Raw genomic sequence first — 20,463 nt, 5'->3', positions numbered from 1 at the left:
TAGTATCTGTAGCTCGTTGACCTAATGTGTAGTCTCTGTAGCTCGTTGACCTAATGTATAGTCTCGTTGATCTAATGTGTAGTCTCTGTAGCTCGCTGACCTAATGTGTAGTCTCGTTGATCTAATGTGTAGTCTCTGTAGCTCGTTGACCTAATGTGTAGTCTCGTTGATCTAATGTGTAGTCTGTAGCTCGATGACCTAATGTGTAGTCTCTGTAGCTCGTTGATCTAATGTGTAGTCTCTGTAGCTCGCTGACCTAATGTGTAGTCTCGTTGACCTAATGTGTAGTCTCTGTAGCTCGTTGACCTAATGTGTAGTCTCGTTGATCTAATGTGTAGTCTCGTTGATCTAATGTGTAGTGTGTATTTGACCTAATTTGAAGGTGCAATAGCTTTGCTTATCATAAACTGTACCATTCCTGAAAACAATAACCAAGCTTCCTCGATGCACTCTCAAGTTCAGGGAGAAAGCAGCCTTTGGGTTTACAAGGCACATGGCGGCTTTGCCAGGGAGGGTGAGGTCTCTTCAAAACACCAAACACATATGGAGTCCATTTCCTCTTTTACCAGCAGGTTGACGTCAGGCAGGACTAAAGAGACCTCTGAAATCATCAAAGCCACAAAGCCTTCCCCAGAGATCAAGCTCCAGGCTCCTCACCAAAGCTCCTCCCTCACCGGATATTTAGTCTAATTAACACCATGACATATCAATCCACTGCAGTCAACAAAAGCACCAAAACAAGGTAGACTTCTACTGCCGGCATCAAAGCCCACTTACCCACTTTGCTCTATATAAACTAATGGGGGAGAAGAAAAAAAAACAGTGTCAGCATTAATGATCTGTAATGAAGGTCTTGATGAAACAACCATGATCTTATTAGGCTACCTCTCCGCTGTGAGACGTTTAATACCACACACAAATAGATTTACATTCATACATCAGTGGGGGTGGGAGGACCTGACTAAACTAAAAGACACACTTGGGCCTAAGTTCTGGTTCATCTTAGCCAGCCTGTACGATCAAGGCAAAAAGAGACTCTCTAGCAATGGCCTTCTACTTAACCTGTTTGTTCTGAGTTATTGGTATTCCCCACACGAGCATTTATTTTAATTTTACACGTGACAGACCAATAAAGAGTGAAACAAGACCCAGGCATTTTATGGGCCCCGACACACATTGCCTCCATTGAGGCAGATCACAGCCCTTTGCCTCCATTGAGGCAGATCACAGCCCTTTGCCTCCATTGAGGCAGATCACAGCCCTTTGCCTCCATTGAGGCAGATCACAGCCCTTTGCCTCCATTGAGGCAGATCACAGCCCTTTGCCTCCATTGAGGCAGATCACAGCCCTTTGCCTCCATTGAGGCAGATCACAGCCCTTTGCCTCCATTGAGGCAGATCACAGCCCTTTGCCTCCATTGAGGCAGATCACAGCCCTTTGCCTCCATTGAGGCAGATCACAGCCCTTTGCCTCCATTGAGGCAGATCACAGCCCTTTGCCTCCATTGAGGCAGATCACAGCCCTTTGCCTCCATTGAGGCAGATCACAGCCCTTTGCCTCCATTGAGGCAGATCACAGCCCTTTGCCGCTTTTGATTTCCTAACACTAGGTCAAAAACAACTCGTGTGCCGGAAGAGGAGCTTCTCCTTCACAAGCCCTCTTTTCAAGGCACTTATCATATGAATGCCTTGGCGTAACCCTTTCGCTCCTTCATGACAATGGAAGGCTAATTCTCCCACACACACACACACACACACACACACACACGGAGAAAGAAAGAGCGCGATGCACTCGAGATGTTTGCATAGTCTGAGATGCATGACACGTAACATAAACAAAGTACATTACCATTTTAGATACTCTGCTTTGGCATTATTCTAGAAATGGAAAGGTAAATAACAACAAGAATGTAACTTTACAACAAACAAAATCTTCCCTTCACAGGAAACAGGATATAGCCAGTGGATAGCCACCGTTTTCAGCATTGGGTCCTTCCTTGCTCTAGCTACTATAGCTCTGGCTGTGTTGCAGAGTGTTCTGTTGAACTCTGGGTTCAGCAGGGTAAAATGCTCCGTCTGCGTTTGATTGGTTGTGAAGCCAGATGGTCAGACAGGGGGTGGAGGGGGAGAATAAATAAATAAATAAAAAATAACTCTTTAGTAGTCTGGTCTAATCCTTTAGTCACAGGGCTTGAGCCTGCTGAGAGGGGCAAGCATTCCCGTCAAATACAATCCCAACTAAAAAACTTGAGGCCACAGAACCAGGAAGAATCCAGTCAAACATGCTGCAAAAATGGATGGGTTCTACTTGATAAACACTTAGGCCTAGCTGTCTGACTATCAATCTGCTGCTACTCTCTGTTCATCATATAATCATAGTCACTTTAACCATATCTACATGTACATACTACCTCAATCAGCCTGACTAACCGGTGTCTGTATGTTGCCTCGCTACTTTTATAGCCTCGCTACTTACTGTATATAGCCTGTCTTTTTACTGTTGTTTTATTCCTTTACTTACCTATTGTTCATCCAATACCTTTTTTTGCACTATTGGTTAGAGCCTGTAAGTAAGCATGTCACTGTAAGGGCTTATACCTGTTGTATGCGGCGCATGTGACAAATAAACTTTAATTTGATTTGATCAATCTGTGATTTGAAGAACTCTATCCTGCAATGTCAGGGAAAGACCGTGTTGAAAAGATAACATAGAATCTAATAAGACTATTTGTGCTGCTTGAAATGACAGTCGATTATTCTAAGGCAAGCAGGATGCCAGAGCTATTCTGAGAACTGCCTTTCTGGTGAACTGTCTCTAATTCCACACTTAATTAAACGAACCGAAGTCGGAGGATTTCAGCAGGATGAGGCGTGATTACAAAATGTCCACTCGCTGCTCTGCTCTCTCTTCATTGTCCTTCAGTACTTGTTCCAATAGAATCTGGGCAGGTCCATGGCAGAGTGATGTCGAGACTCAGATGTTTCACTTTAAAATGTATGATAAACAAAAGCCAATCACTGCAAAGGTATACAAGCCATACAACTCTATGCACAGGGACTAATTCATTTCCTCTGAAAATATTACAAAACCACATTTATATTCAACAAAAAATATAAACGCAACATGTACAGTGTTAGTCCCATGTTTCATGAGTTGAAATAAAAGATCCCAGAAATGTTCTATACGCACAAAAAGCTTATTTCTCTCAAATCTGGTGCACAACACCAGTCTCGATGTCAACAGTGAAGAGACGACTCCGGGATGCTGGCCTTCTAGGCAGAGTTGCAAAGAAAAAGCCATATCTCAGATTGGCCAATAAAAAGATAAGATTAAGATGGGCAAAAGAACACACGACACTGGACAGAGGAACTCTGCCTAGAAGGCCAGCATCCCAGAGTCGCCTCTTTACTGTTGAAGTCGAGACTGGTGTTTTGCGGGTACCATTTAATGAAGCTGTCAGTTGAGGACTTGTGAGGCGTCTGTTTCTCAAACTAGACATTCTAATGTACTTGTCCTCTTGCTCAGTTGTGCACCGGGGCCTCCCACTCCTCTTTCTATTCTGGTTAGAGCCAGTTTGTGCTGTTCTGTGAAGGGAGTAGTACACATCGTTGTACATGATCTTCAGTATCTTGGCAATTTGTCACATGGAATAGCCTTCATTTCTCAGAACAAGAATAGACTGACGAGTTTCAGAAGAATGTTCTTTGTTTCTGGCCATTTTGAGTCTGTAACCGAACCCACAAATGCTGATGCTCCAGATACTCAACTAGTCTAAAGAAGGCCAGTTTTATTGCTTCTTTAAATCAGAACAGTTTTCAGCTGTGTTAACATAATTGCAAAAGGGTTTTCTAATGATCAATTAGCCTATTAAAATGATAAACTTGGATTAGCTAACACAACGTGCCATTGGAACACAGGAGTGATGGTTGCTGATAAAGGGCCTCTGTACACCCATGTAGATATTCCATAAAAAATCTGGCGTTTCTAGCTACGATAGTCATTTACGACATTAACAATGTCTACACTGTATTTCTGATCAATTTGATGTTATTTTAATGGACAAAAAAAGTGCTTTTCTTTCAAAAACAAGGACATTTCTAAGTGACCCCAAACTAGAGTATCTCATTTTTTTACACACACACACACACACACACACACACACACACACACACACACACACACACACACACACACACACACACACACACACACACACACACACACACACACACACACACACACACACACACACACACACACACACACACACACACACACACACAGTATTCCCAATCTGGCTCTCATCCCATCACGGTCACTTAATCACCCCCAGCTTACAATTGGCTCATTCATCCCCCCTCCTCTCCCCTGTAACCATTCCCCAGGTTGTTGTTGTAAATGGGAATGTGTTCTCAGTCAACTTACCTGGTAAAATAAGGGTTGAAAAAAAAAAGTGTTTTCCTTTATTTTTACTATTTTCTACATTGCAGAATAATAGTAAAGACATCAAAACTATGAAATAACACACATGGAATCATGAGGTAACTAAAAAAGTAGCCACCTTCAGCCTTAATGACAGCTTTGCACACTCTTGGCATTCTCTCAACCAGCTTCACCTGGAATGCTTTTTCAACAGTCTTGAAGGAGTTCCCACATATGCTGAGCACTTGTTGGCTGCTTTTCCTTCACTCCGCGGTCCAACTCATCCCAAACCATCTCAATTGGGTAGAGGTCGGGTGATTGGGGAGGCCAGGTCATCTGATGCAGCACTCCATCACTCTCCTTCTTGGTCAAATAACCCTTACACAGCCTGGAGGTGTGTTGGGTCATTGTCCTGTTGAAAAACAAATAATAGTCCCACTAAGCGCAAACCAGATGGGATGGCGTATCGCTGCAGAATGCTGTGGTAGCCATGCTGGGTCAGTGTGCTTTGAATTCTAAATAAACCCCTGACAGTGTCACCAGCAAAGCACCCCCACACCACCACCTCCATGCTTCACGGTGGGAACCACACATACAGAGATCATCTGTTCACCTACTCTGCGTCTCACAAAGACAAGATCTCAAATTTGGACTCCAGACCAAAGGACAGATTTCCACCAGTCCAATGTCCATTGCTCATGTTTCTTGGGCCAAGCAAGTATCTTCTTATTATTGGTGTCCTTTAGTATTCGTTTCTTTGCAGTAATTCGACCATGAAGGCCTGATTCACGCAGTCTCCTCTGAACAGTTGATGTTGAGATGTGTCTGTTACTTTGGGCTGCAATTTCTGATGCTGGTAACTCTAATGAACTTATCCTCTGAAGCAGAGGTAACTCTGGGTCTTCCTTTCCTGTGGCGGTCCGCATGAGAGCCAGTTTCATCATAGCGCTTGATGGTTTTTGTGACTGCACTTCAAGAAACGTTCAAAGTTCTTGAAATGTTCATGATTGACTGGCTTTCATGTCTTAAAAGTAATGATGGACTATCGTTTCTCTTTGATTATTTGAGCTGTTCTTGCCATAATATGGACTTGGTCTTTTACTAAATAGGGCTATCTTCTGTATACCAACCCTACCTCGTCACAACTGATTGGCACAAACGCATTGAGGAAAGAAATTCCACAAATTCACTTTTAACAAGGCACACCAGTTAATTGAAATGCATTCCAGGTGACTACCTCATGAAGCTGGTTGAGAGAATTCCAAGAGTGTGCAAAGCTGTCAACAAGGCAAAGGGTGGCTACTTTGAATAATCTCAAATATAAAATATATATTTGTTTAACACTTTTTTGGTTACTACATGATTCCATGTGTTATTTCATAGTTTTGATGTCTTCACTATTATTCTACAATGTAGAAATAAAGTAAAAATAAAGAAAAACCCTGGAATGAGTAGGTGTCCAAACTTTTGACTGGTACCTTATATAGTGTATATTTACGTTGTATCATACATGATGAATTCAAAAAATAAAATCATAATTACTCTGTTAGAAAAAAGTTTGGTCCAAATCGAATCTTAGGTACTATATTTATTGAATAGTACATGAATCCTATAAATTAAAATGGCCCATTTGGGTGCTAACAATTAGCTTAATTTCTCAGAGATCAAATGATATTGTAACAATAATATTGCAGGAATTGTATCTGTTTCTAACAACAGAAAGGATTTCAGAACAACCTGATGGTCGGGTTTCCATCCTCTTTCTGGTGCTTTTTGGAGGTGGAACGACCAAGACTCTGTTTTCAGAACACAGTATAAAACTCCTCCATACAGAACTTCTGTTGTCTCCTCTATCAAACAAACCTGTTATAGCCCAATTTACTACCTCAGATTTGACAAAAGACTTCTCCGTTTAGTTAATAAGCATTCATAAGATCAATAAGTCATCTTAAATCTTATTAAATATACATCTTATTGTTGTGGACTTCAGTGGAGGGGGCTTAAATAATTGCATTTTTCATCCCTTGCCAGATCAATTGAATTTCCCACCAATCCATAATTTTTTCTTTTTTATTTGCTCTCACAAATTCTGCTCTACTTCATGATTGTGGCAACGTGGGGAAAATCCCCTGATTGACAGACACTTGTGGCAAGCGATTCCAAGCAATTGTGTCTCCCCGCTCCTCTCTCCTTGAAGGATTCTGAGCAACAGTTAGCCATTTGAAAACCACAGGGTCATGTGGAAGGAGCAACACAGCTTGTCGTCACAGAAATAATGTTACACCGTTTTCCAGGGTTTAGAATTCAACAGTCATTCTGCTGGAACTGCTGCAATTTGAGATAATTACTTGATACTAGTCCTGAGCTACCTGAAGTCCAATACCATTGCAATATTTTTTATTTATTTTACTCTTACCAGGTAAGTTGACTGAGAACACATTCTCATTGAAAGCAACAACATGGGGAATAGTTACAGGGGAGAGGAGGGGAGATGAATGAGCCAATTGTAAGCTTGGGGATGATTAGGTGACCGTGATGGTATGAGGGACAGATTGGGAATTTAGTCAGGACACTGGTGTTATCATAAGAGTAGGGGTGTTAAGTGCCAAGGGATCTTTAGTGACCACAGAGAGTCAGGACACCTGTTTAATGTCCCATCCAAAAGACAGCACCCTACACAGGGCAAAGTCCCCAATCACTGCCTTGGGATATTTTTTTTGCAATCCGAGGAGAGAGCATCTCCTACTGGCTCTCCAACACCACCTGGTCTCCCATTCAGGTACCAACCAGGACCAACCCAGCTCTGCACCCCCCACAGCAACTTGCCCAAGCCTTCCCCATTTCTCCTTCCCCCAAATCCAGATAGCTGATGTTCTGAAAGAGCTGCAAAATCTGGATCCCTACAAATCAGCTGGGCTAGACAATCTGGATCCTCTCTTTCTAAAATTATCCGCCGCAATTGTTGCAACCCCTATTACTAGCCTGTTCAACCTCTCTTTTGTAATGTCTGAGATCCCTAAAGATTGGAAAGCTGCCGCGGTCATCCCCCACTTCAAAGGGGGTGGCACTCTAGACCCAAACTGCTACAGACCTATATCCATTCTACCCTGCCTTTCTTTAGTCTTCAAAAGCAAAGTTAACTAACAGATCACCGACCATTTCGAAACCCACCTACGCAATCTGGTTTCCGAGCTCGTCATCTGGTTTCCTCAGCCACGCGCTCAAGGTCCTAAACGATATCATAACCGCCATCGATAAAAGACAATACTGTGCAGCCGTCTTCATCGACCTGGCCAAGGCTTTCGACTGTCAATCACCACATTATTATCGGCAGACTCAACAGCCTTGGTTTCTCAAATGACTGCCTCGCCTGGTTCAACAATTACTTCTCAGATAGAGTTCAGTGTGTCAAATCGGAGGGCCTGTTGTCCAGACCTCTGGCAGTCTCTATGGGGGTGCCACAGGGTTCAATTCTTGGGCCGACTCTCTTCTCTGTATATATCAATGATGTCGCTCTTGCTGCTGGTGATTCTCTGATCCACCTCTACGCAGACGACACCATTCTATATACTTATGGCCCATATTTGGACACTGTGTTAACAAACCTCCAGACAAGCTTCAATGCCATACAACACTCCTTCCATGGCCTCCAACTGCTCTTAAATGCAAGTAAAACTAAGTGCATGCTCTTCAACCGATCGCTGCCCGCACCCTCCCGCCCGTTTAGCATCACTACTCTGGACGGATCGGACTTAGAATATGTGGACAACTACAAATACCTAGGTGTCTGGTTAGACTGTAAACTCCAAACTCACATTAAGCATCTCCAATCCAAAATTACATCTAGAATCGGCTCCCTATTCTGCAACAAAGCATCCTTCACTCATGCTGCCAAACATACCCTCGTAAAACTGACTATACTACCGATCCTTGACTTTGGCGATGTCATTTACAAAATAGCCTCCAACACTCTACTCAACAAATTTGATGTAGTCTATGTATTCACCAGTATTGAGAATCTCATGATTCTATATGTAGTGAGATCCTATATGTATTGAGATTCTCATGATTCTATATCTATTGAGATTCTCATGATCCTATATGTATTGAGATTCTCATGATTCTATACGTATTGAGATTCTCATGATTCTATATGTATTGAGATTCTCATGATTCTATACGTATTGAGATTCTCATGATTCTATACGTATTGAGATTCTCATGATTCTATATGTATTGAGATTCTATATGTATTGTGATTCTCATGATTCTATATGTATTGAGATTCTATATGTTTTGTGATTCTCATGATTCTATATGTATTGAGATTCTATATGTTTTGTGATTCTCATGATTCTATATGTATTGAGATTCTATATGTTTTGTGATTCTCATGATTCTATATGTATTGAGATTCTCATGATTCTATATGTATTGAGATTCTCATGATTCTATATGTATTGAGATTCTCATGATTCTATACGTATTGAGATTCTCATGATTCTATATGTATTGAGATTCTCATGATCCTATATGTATTGAGATTCTCATGATTCTATACGTATTGAGATTCTCATGATTCTATACGTATTGAGATTCTCATGATTCTATATGTATTGAGATTCTATATGTATTGTGATTCTCATGATTCTATATGTATTGAGATTCTATATGTTTTGTGATTCTCATGATTCTATATGTATTGAGATTCTATATGTTTTGTGATTCTCATGATTCTATATGTATTGAGATTCTATATGTTTTGTGATTCTCATGATTCTATATGTATTGAGATTCTCATGATTCTATATGTATTGAGATTCTCATGATTCTATATGTATTGAGATTCTATATGTAGTGAGATTCTCATGATTCTATATGTATTGAGATTCTATATGTACTGAGATTCTCATGATTCTATACGTATTGAGATTCTCATGATTCTATACGTATTGAGATTCTCATGATTCTATATGTACTGAGATTCTCATGATTCTATACGTATTGAGATTCTCATGATTCTATACGTATTGAGATTCTCATGATTCTATACGTATTGAGATTCTCATGATTCTATATGTATTGAGATTCTATGTGTTTTGTGATTCTCATGATTCTATATGTATTGAGATTCTATATGTTTTGTGATTCTCATGATTCTATATGTACTGAGATTCTCATGATTCTATACGTATTGAGATTCTCATGATTCTATACGTATTGAGATTCTCATGATTCTATATGTATTGAGATTCTATATGTAGTGAGATTCTCATGATTCTATATGTATTGAGATTCTATATGTTTTGTGATTCTCATGATTCTATATGTATTGAGATTCTATATGTTTTGTGATTCTCATGATTCTATATGTATTGAGATTCTCATGATTCTATATGTATTGAGATTCTCATGATTCTATATGTATTGAGATTCTCATGATTCTATATGTATTGAGATTCTATATGTAGTGAGATTCTCATGATTCTATATGTATTGAGATTCTATATGTACTGAGATTCTCATGATTCTATACGTATTGAGATTCTCATGATTCTATACGTATTGAGATTCTCATGATTCTATACGTATTGAGATTCTCATGATTCTATATGTACTGAGATTCTCATGATTCTATACGTATTGAGATTCTCATGATTCTATACGTATTGAGATTCTCATGATTCTATACGTATTGAGATTCTCATGATTCTATATGTACTGAGATTCTCATGATTCTATACGTATTGAGATTCTCATGATTCTATACGTATTGAGATTCTCATGATTCTATATGTATTGAGATTCTCATGATTCTATATTTATTGAGATTCTATATGTTTTGTGATTCTCATGATTCTATATGTATTGAGATTCTATATGTAGTGAGATTCTCATGATTCTATATGTATTGAGATTCTATATGTTTTGTGATTCTCATGATTCTATATGTATTGAGATTCTATATGTAGTGAGATTCTCATGATTCTATATGTATTGAGATTCTATATGTATTGAGATTCTCATGATTCTATATGTATTGTGATTCTATATGTATTGAGATTCTCATGATTCTATATGTATTGAGATTCTATATGTATTGAGATTCTATACGTATTGAGATTCTCATGATTCTATACGTATTGAGATTCTCATGATTCTATACGTATTGAGATTCTCATGATTCTATACGTATTGAGATTCTATATGTATTGAGATTCTATATGTATTGAGATTCTATATGTATTGAGATTCTATATGTATTGAGATTCTCATGATTCTATACGTATTGAGATTCTCATGATTCTATACGTATTGAGATTCTCATGATTCTATATGTATTGAGATCCTCATGATTCTATATGTATTGAGATCCTCATGATTCTATATGTATTGTGATTCTATATGTACTGAGATTCTATATGTATTGTGATTCTCATGATTCTATATGTATTGAGATTCTATATGTATTGAGATTCTATATGTATTGAGATTCTATATGTATTGAGATTCTATATGTATTGTGATTCTCATGATTCTATATGTACTGAGATTCTCATGATTCTATACGTATTGAGATTCTCATGATTCTATATGTATTGAGATCCTCATGATTCTATATGTATTGAGATCCTCATGATTCTATATGTATTGAGATTCTATATGTATTGTGATTCTCATGATTCTATATTTATTGAGATTCTATATGTATTGAGATTCTATTAATGTATTGAGATTCTATATGTATTGTGATTCTCATGATTCTATATGTACTGAGATTCTATATGTATTGAGATTCTCATGATTCTATATGTATTGAGATTCTATATGTATTGAGATTCTCATGATTCTATATGTATTGAGATTCTATATGTATTGAGATTCTATATGTATTGAGATCCTCATGATTCTATATGTATTGAGATTCTATATGTATTGAGATTCTCATGATTCTATATGTATTGTGATTCTCATGATTCTATATGTATTGAGATCCTCATGATTCTATATGTATTGAGATTCTATATGTATTGAGATCCTCATGATTCTATATGTATTGAGATTCTATATGTATTGAGATTCTATATGTATTGAGATCCTCATGATTCTATATGTATTGAGATCCTCATGATTCTATATGTACTGAGATCCTCATGATTCTATATGTACTGAGATTCTCATGATTCTATATGTACTGAGATTCTATATGTACTGAGATCCTCATGATTCTATATGTATTGAGATTCTATATGTATTGAGATCCTCATGATTCTATATGTATTGAGATTCTCATGATTCTATATGTATTGAGATTCTATATGTATTGTGATTCTCATGATTCTATATGTACTGAGATTCTATATGTATTGAGATTCTCATGATTCTATATGTATTGAGATTCTATATGTATTGAGATCCTCATGATTCTATATGTATTGAGATTCTATATGTATTGAGATTCTATATGTATTGAGATTCTCATGATTCTATATGTATTGTGATTCTATATGTATTGAGATTCTATATGTATTGAGATTCTCATGATTCTATATGTATTGAGATCCTCATGATTCTATATGTATTGAGATTCTATATGTATTGAGATTCTATATGTATTGAGATCCTCATGATTCTATATGTATTGAGATCCTCATGATTCTATATGTATTGAGATTCTATATGTATTGAGATTCTATATGTATTGAGATCCTCATGATTCTATATGTATTGAGATTCTATATGTATTGAGATTCTATATGTATTGAGATCCTCATGATTCTATATGTATTGAGATTCTATATGTATTGAGATTCTATATGTACTGAGATTCTCATGATTCTATATGTACTGAGATTCTATATGTACTGAGATCCTCATGATTCTATATGTACTGAGATTCTATATGTACTGAGATCCTCATGATTCTATATGTACTGAGATTCTATATGTACTGAGATCCTCATGATTCTAATACGCCCCATTCCGACAGATCATTCCTTTTCATTTCGCTGCACCTCCGTGGAAAATGTGATTCCATTAAAACATCTTGACACCAAAAAAAGCATGACTTCCATTAAATACAGAAAGATACAGTTCCTACTCGATGGTTACAGTAGCTAGCGCCAGCTCAGTGTGTACTGAGTGTGCTCTGTTAGCCTCTGAACAGGTTGTCCTCTCCACTCAGTCACACACAAACCCCGGTGGTTTACTGTGCTGATACAGGTGCCCTTCCAGGTGTCTGTACATATCTAAACTCAATTAGCTTTCTCTGCCACATGCCAGTGAGCCACGAAGTGAACAGCGAGGAGAGGCACCAGTGAATCTGAGCAGACATGCTCCCGCTGCACTACAAGGGCCTAATTAACACAGGCATTCGCAGCGGATGCCTCTGCCTGAAGAGAAACGTGAAGGGAAAATAAAGCAGACGCGGGCCAAGGGACGCCTCTCGCAACAAGATGACAGACAAAGGGATTAGATTGATTCCAACCGCGGTTCTGTCAGGGCTTTCAAAGCAGCGGAGGAAAATTAAAAAACAGACAAGATGGAGAGCTGGGTAAAACAAGCGCGAGAGATTACACAAGAGAACCTGTGACCTGATTGGGCAGAGCTCTCTGCCTCTGTCTGCACAGCACCGCCTTTCATTTTTTTTTAGTTCCCCCTTCGCTGCAGAGTAATTGAAAAACTCTAATAAAGAATGAGGTTTGAAAGCCTGCTGGCGCAGAGAGAAAGTGACAGGCTCTGTGTGAATCACAGAGAGCTCTCTGAAGAGGCTGGGGCGGGGCAGAGAAGATGCAGCAGCAGCACAGACAGAAGCACTTCCCCCTGGTTAGATTAGACCCGCTACATCAGATGAAAGAGTTGCTATGGTTTTCATCTTCCTTTTGTTTTTCCCCCTCACTAAATCAGAGACCTCTGGGAGCAGAGACACCCCTCCACTGTGGCAGGCCCGGGGAACGATTTATCGAGCCTTCGCTCAGAGATGATGACACACTGAGTGATACAGACGGCCCTATTGCTTTTGCAGACCCGGAACCCGCTCTGCACTAGGCAGGCATTGATTGCTCGGCTATTGACGTGGCTGCTGGGCTGAGTGTGCTCTGCTTCCTGGGAGCTTTGCCTGCCTGCATTATTCAGCTATCATTAAGGAGGGACAGGCCGATCCCCAATGGCCACCGGGGCTCTGCCTGCCAGGCTCATAACTCACCGGTTTCACTGTCAGCCTTTTACAGACAGTGGCCACCTTCAGCAGTCACATATCAGTACTGCTTCCCATCGTCCCGTCTGGTAGGGTCGAGAGGGTTCTGGAAACCCCGTAACGACCTATTGTGTTGCCCTTATCAGTAAAAGCACCCGTATGCCGTTTAAACATCCCACGCAGGTGAAACGCTGTCCATTCGGATCAGTGTCACTCATCAAATCAATCTCCCAGGGTTGTCAAACACAAAGATAATCCTTACCTGCCAAAGGGAATCTGTTGTCACATGACCTCATTCACCCAATTATTTTGTGAAGCCTACCATTTAGGCCTAAAAGCTTTTCGACGTCAAGTGTTTTCATATCTTAATAATGGGTTTGCATTCGCTGAGCCTGCGTGCATTGCCTCCCACTGTAGTCTAGTTCAATACTGAGGGATTAAAGGAACAATCTGAAAGGGCAATGTTCCAGTATATCATTTTACAATCCATCAACAACATTCTGTTTCACCATTCTCAAACATCTCTGATTGAATCAATATTTTCCTGAATAGGAGAGCAGCAGAGCCTTTCCCTCAGGGGTTGGAGAGTGGATTCCAACTGCAATTTGTCATTTCAATAACGCTCATTCAAAACCTCAGTTTACAGTGTATCCATGGCAACAGGCACACAGAATGAGAAATTCCACTTCGATCCCAATTTCACAACATGCCAGTGGTGATGAAAGCCGGCACGATAGAAAGCAAATAAAAACTAAGCCGGTCTTGGCAGCACAGCCCCGGTCTTGGCAACACAGCCCCGGTCTTGGCAGCACAGCCCCGGTCTTGGCAACACAGCCCCGGTCTTGGCAACACAGCCCCGGTCTTGGCAGCACAGCCCCGGTCTTGGCAGCACAGCCCCGGTCTTGGCAGCACAGCCCCGGTCTTGGCAGCACAGCCCCGGTCTTGGCAGCACAGCCCCGGTCTTGGTAACACAAAACCGGTCTTGGTAACACAGACCCGGTCTTGGCAACACAGCCCCGGTCTTGGCAACACAGCCCCGGTCTTGGCAGCACAGCCCCGGTCTTGGCAGCACAGCCCCGGTCTTGGCAGCACAGCCCCGGTCTTGGCAGCACAGCCCCGGTCTTGGCAGCACAGCCCCGGTCTTGGCAGCACAGCCCCGGTCTTGGCAGCACAGACCCGGTCTTGATCGCCTCTTGAGGCTGGCACCTTTAGCATTGCAGAATAACAACCAAATAAGTACTTCAATTACATCTGTAGGACCTGGCTAATGACTCATTTCAGTGGGACCCGCTAATGAGGGACGGGTATTCCATGCAGGGATCCGAGGCCGGCCAGTGTAATTGGATTGTGTGCCGACTGAAATTGAAATATCCCAAACCAGGCTCCAGGTGATGGGAATCATCAAAGCAAAGTTGATTGGTCACATACACATTATTGCAGGTGTAGCGAAATGCTTGAATTATCAGGACCTGGAGAGGTCAGCCATTCTCTTCTTAGTGTCAGAATTATTTTACCTTTATTTAACGAGGCAAGTCAGTTAAGAACAAATTCGTATTTACAATGACGGCCTAGGAACAGTGGGTTAACTGCGTTGTTCAGGGGGTAGAATGACAGATTTTTACCTTGCCAGCTTTGGGATTCGATGGAAAAGGTTTAGTGGCCCAACGCTCTAACCACTAGGCTACCTGCCACCACAAGGGAGTTAGGTAGCAGCCACTTCAGAGTACAGGACTTTAAATTTCCTTGCCCCTACACAACACAGTACACTCAGAAAAAGGTTCTCAGTCCCTCTGGGTCCTGTTTGGTGTTGCCTCGGCAGCCCTAAAAGGTATACGTGAAAGTGTCTTTATCTGGTCGTTGCAGACCATGGCTTTTTAGTTCAGCTGGGCCATGCTGCTCCAGTCGAGACCACAGAGAAACCCTTTGATATTTCCCTTGTGTTGCCAGATAAGCCGCGGCAGAGGCAGAAATGAAACATTTCCCGTTGCTTTCATCTCCATTCCCATGGCGCATACATACGGATAAAGCAGGGTAATCGGTATGCATCAGATTTCACTCCATCATGATCGGTGGATGAGAAGAGAGGAAAGAGAGAAAACGATTTGGCAGGCGGGTGGGATGAGAACCCCCCCCCGGGGTAATAGGTTCAAAGAGAGGGAGCGCATTGCAGACCCAGCCGCCATGTCACAGATCAGTTCCAGGCCCTTTTTACACACAGCACAGAAACACAGTGCTCTGCTGACAATTCTGGCCAAGAAGACCTCCGTCTGCACCTTCACAGACCTGACAAGTTGCCTGATTGATTTCCCCAGAAGTGTGAAGTGCAGCTATGGAGCATTTACAAGAGGCTCTATTAGAGAGAGCCAAGCCATCAACCACTAAAATGGCCCTGTATCAACCCAGAGAACAGAAGCGTCCCGGGGGAACACAGAGACAATGCTCAGCCTCAAGGAGAGTAGACCATTTTCTCCTGTCACTCATGTTCAGACAGCCATTACAGCTCCAATGATCACTACTCTACAGCGGAGTCCCACTGTGCAACGTATCAGTAGCTCAGTGACATTTCTGGGGTCTCTGAAGCACAGCCTAATCAATTGTGTCATGTTTTACTAGCCTCCGAGATATGACTTGAGCAGTGTTGATTACAATTAAGTCAGAATGTGCAGCTAGCTAAAACAGGGATGCATTTCTGCACCAGATGCATTAGATTTATTCAGAATTTGTCGGGTTGAAATGAAATGTAAACAGCTGACTGAAATATGTTCCCGGACACTCGATATGGACCACACAGCCGTCACTGCTAAGCTTCTGCGCTTAGTCAAGATGTGCTGCTTTTATGACCAGACAAACGCTAGATCTTCAGATGTATTCATCTTCGTCCAAGTTGTTTGTTAATGTTTCCCAGGTTTGTAATAAGACACATTTATGCTGTTAAAAATCACTGCTCTGCAGTTTCTTTATGTCTGTCTGACTTCATCATTTTTAATAGTTTTCATTTATTGTGTGCAGGAGTACAAGAAAACTAGGATTCCAAATAACAGGCCTAACATTCCATATGGCAGATTGTAACGATGTGAACACATCCCCACTTAAAAAGACTGAATATTTCCCACAAGTCTATGTGTAAGTCTATGTGTATTTGATTATTTATGTATAGGACTCTCTTCTCTAATATAATTTAATCTTTTCCACCATATCACCTTAACCAGTTCATTGTATTTAATTGAATGTATGTGAGGTATGTTTGTACGTCAGCACAGGTTGGCTAATTGTAGACTCCTCCCACTAACTAAGCTAATGAGCTGCAGGTGTTTAAATACTTATGGGAGAATGCCAGTTTGGGAGTGAGAGGTGAGCAAGGAAAGCTTCATTTTAGGTCTTAACTTTGCCATTTTATAGCCTGTTTTTTGTATTTAAATATTTATTAAAAATCTCACATTGAAAATAAACTGTTTCTGACTTTTAGTGAAAACGTTTCGTGAAAGGGCATCGGCCAGCCTTCTCACAAGGATGCCATTATCAAGCACTGCCTAACCTTTCATATGGCAGATACCGTTATTAAGCACTCCCTTCCTCAGCACTGAAATTGTTTCAGGCGGTCAAACTGTGCCAATGTCCAGAATTAACCTTTCCATTTTGATTGTATTGTGCAAAAAATAGCCTATAAGCCTTACTACTTGTCTAATGGAGACTGAAGGGGCTCCTTCCCATAGGCGCCGCTATTAAACTCGCTGAGCTGCCATGAAGTTACGAAACACAAAGTAAAATATGCATGGTTACATATGCAAATAGCATTGCTGCTGTAAATATTGTCATATCACAAGTTCAATTGAGGATTAAAGCGCTGTGATTCATTTTTGAACGTTCATTCTGAAATCATTAGGATTAAAGTGGAACTGGTAGCATTTTAGCACCATTAAATCTTAAAGTCTGTTCATATACACCCACAGGAAGAATTACACTATTTTCTGACAAGCGAGCGCTTCGATATGGTCATTTTCACCTTTTCATAAATTCTTAGAATGTTTGGCAATGACGTAGAGTAAGGCATTTGTGAAAATTATATAGCAATATAGAGAATATAGAGCGGGAAAGCGGCCGTGCGTTTGGACAATTAAGACACTGCAGTAAATAAAACCTAATAAAAACATCTGTCTCGTCCCGGACCGGAGTCTACGCAGACCGGTGCGCCACAGCCAGTCATACAGTAGGCCTATATGCAAATAAGCCATTTGCCACACAGGCCTGCCATCATTCACTTTCAACTGGACTGTGTGTTTACATACATTTTCAAAAACGTGACTTTAGATCATTAGAACGCATTCGCCAAAAGCCACAAAATACACCTGAATGGATTTCTGTGCAAATATGTAAATACCACAGGAGTCCTCTTACATTTGGGAACTTTACAGAGTCCTATTGATCAAAAAACCAAGAAAAGGTAGGCTCTCTCTCCCTCAGTTATGCACATCAACAACAAGATCAACTAATGCCAGAGCAAGACGAGATAAAATATAACAAAGGAACATTAGATAAACTCTCAAACGTTCTTAGCTAGTTGGCCGTCAAACTTTCACTGATAAATGGGGAATTGTAGTCTAATCGTCAGTCACTCACCTACTCCTCCAAAGACATGACATCTTCCTAGCAGCTAGCTAGCAATCCAGCTAACATTAAACTCTTCTTTTTTTTTAGGGCCTCCCGGATGGCGCAGTGGTCTAAGGCACTGCATCGCAGCGCTAGCTGTGCCACTAGAGATTCTGGGTTCGAGCCCAGGCTCTGTCTCAGCCGGCCGCGACCAGGAGGCCCATGGGGCGGCGCACAATTGGCCCAGCGTCGTCCGGGTTAGGGAGGGTTTGGCCGGCAGGGATATCCTTGTCTCATCGCGCACTAGCGACTCCTGTGGCGAGCCGGACGCAGTGCACGTTGACACGGTCGCCAGGTGTACAGTGTTTCCTCTGACACATTGGTGCGGCTGGCTTCCGGGTTGGAGGCGCGCTGTGTTAAGAAGCAGTGCGGCTTGGTTGGGTTGTGTTTCGGAGGCATGGCTCTCGACCTTCGCCTTTCCCGAGTCCGTACGGGAGTTGCAGCGATGAGACAAGACTGTAACTACTACCAATTGGATACCACGAAATTGGGGAGGGAAAAAAGGGGTTTAAAAAATTAATACATTTAAAATATATATATTTTTAAATCCTTGTTTTTAGCTTGCTACATAAATTGATACGCTAGCCTATTAGCCACGTTGTGACTGACTTGTGATCATTGCCCTTGCTAGTTTGATTGTATTGACATTCCCAGCCTTAATTTAATTTGTCAGTTTTTGTCCAAAATATTGAGTCATTGAAACAAACAGTGTATGAATGGAGCAGCAAACAATGAACCAGGCCAGCTTTGATCTACAACCTGATAGAAATAATATTTCTTTTAACTACCAAGAAATGTATTGGTGAATTATATTAATCAGGCATTGAACTGTGTAAGTCATGATATGTTGAGTCTAATAAAAGTTGGTTTTGTAGCATAAACTGGGAATTTTATATATTTTTTACTGATAACATGATTGCCTGTTTTATGTCTGCAAAGTAGTTAAAACGCTGTCAGAGCTTATCTTGACCTTTCTCCGTGACCTTTGGCCGGGGAAAACGCCCTAGTTTCCCCAGGCATGCAGGGAATGACCAATTTAGTTCAACCCTGTCCAATTTAAACAGGCAAATTCCTCTGATGAGATTAGTGCTTTGTTAATGCCGATTGCTTTTCATAACAGGCCCCTCTGAACTATGACTCTTCTGCCCCTCATAACGTCTGAGGGTTTCCATGGTATTGGGGTTTCCATGGTGTTGGGGTTTCCATGGTGTTGGGGTTTCCATGGTATTGGGGTTTCCATGGTATTGGGGTTTCCATGGTATTGGGGTTTCCATGGTATTGGGGTTTCCATGGTATTGGGGTTTCCATGGTATTGGGGTTTCCATGGTATTGGGGTTTCCATGGTATTGGGGTTTCCATGGTATTGGGGTTTCCATGGTATTGGGGTTTCCATGGTGTTGGTTTTTGCGAAACAAACCAATGCACCACAGCTGTCAAGGCTGTGCCATGGATGTGCTGGGAAGTTCAATGCACTGCTAAGCTACTCAGCAGTTTTCACTAGACCTGGGGTCGATGTTCAACCTAGACTAGGGTCTGCATTTCTCTAACATGTTCACTCCATGACCGTCCAGCCTGACACACTGCTAAATACTGGATTTTACCAAACAGATTTGGAGAAAGGAAATGTCAGTTAGGTCTAAGTGAGAAATTATAGTCATTGGTTTAGCTATATAAATAACCAGAAGTGGGATTTAAGACAGTCAGTCAACATGATAGGAGCGCAGACAGGCTTAGGGTTACACATGGTTAGGAGTGCAGGAGGCAGACAGACAGGGTTACACATGGTTAGGAGTGCAGGATGCAGACAGACAGGGTTACACATGGTTAGGAGTGCAGGAGGCAGACAGACAGGGTTACACATGGCTAGGAGTGCAGGAGGCCGACAGACAGGGTTACACATGGTTAGGAGTGCAGGAGGCAGACAGACAGGGTTACACATGGTTAGGAGTGCAGGAGGCAGACAGGGTTACACATGGTTAGGAGTGCAGGAGGCAGACAGGGTTAAACATGGCTAGGAGTGCAGGAGGCAGACAGACAGGGTTACACATGGTTAGGAGTGCAGGAGGCAGACAGACAGGGTTACACATGGTTAGGAGTGCAGGAGGCAGACAGACAGGACTACACATGGCTAGGAGTGCAGGAAGCAGACAGACAGGATTACACATGGTTAGGAGTGCAGGAGGCAGACAGGCAGGGTT

General features: G+C 41.3%; 1 protein-coding gene across 2 annotated transcripts in view; it reads right to left on the bottom strand.

The window, feature by feature from the left end:
- The window catches only part of LOC139578102 (zinc finger protein 609-like), a 190,466-nt gene that overhangs the window by 132,676 nt on the left and 37,327 nt on the right, over positions 1-20,463 (bottom strand). The window lies entirely within an intron of this gene.

The sequence above is a fragment of the Salvelinus alpinus genome, chromosome 6, assembly GCF_045679555.1.
Source record: "Salvelinus alpinus chromosome 6, SLU_Salpinus.1, whole genome shotgun sequence".
NCBI lineage: Eukaryota > Metazoa > Chordata > Actinopteri > Salmoniformes > Salmonidae > Salvelinus > Salvelinus alpinus.
Note: the sequence above shows the minus strand (reverse complement) of the source record. Positions and strands in the feature narration are given on the sequence as shown.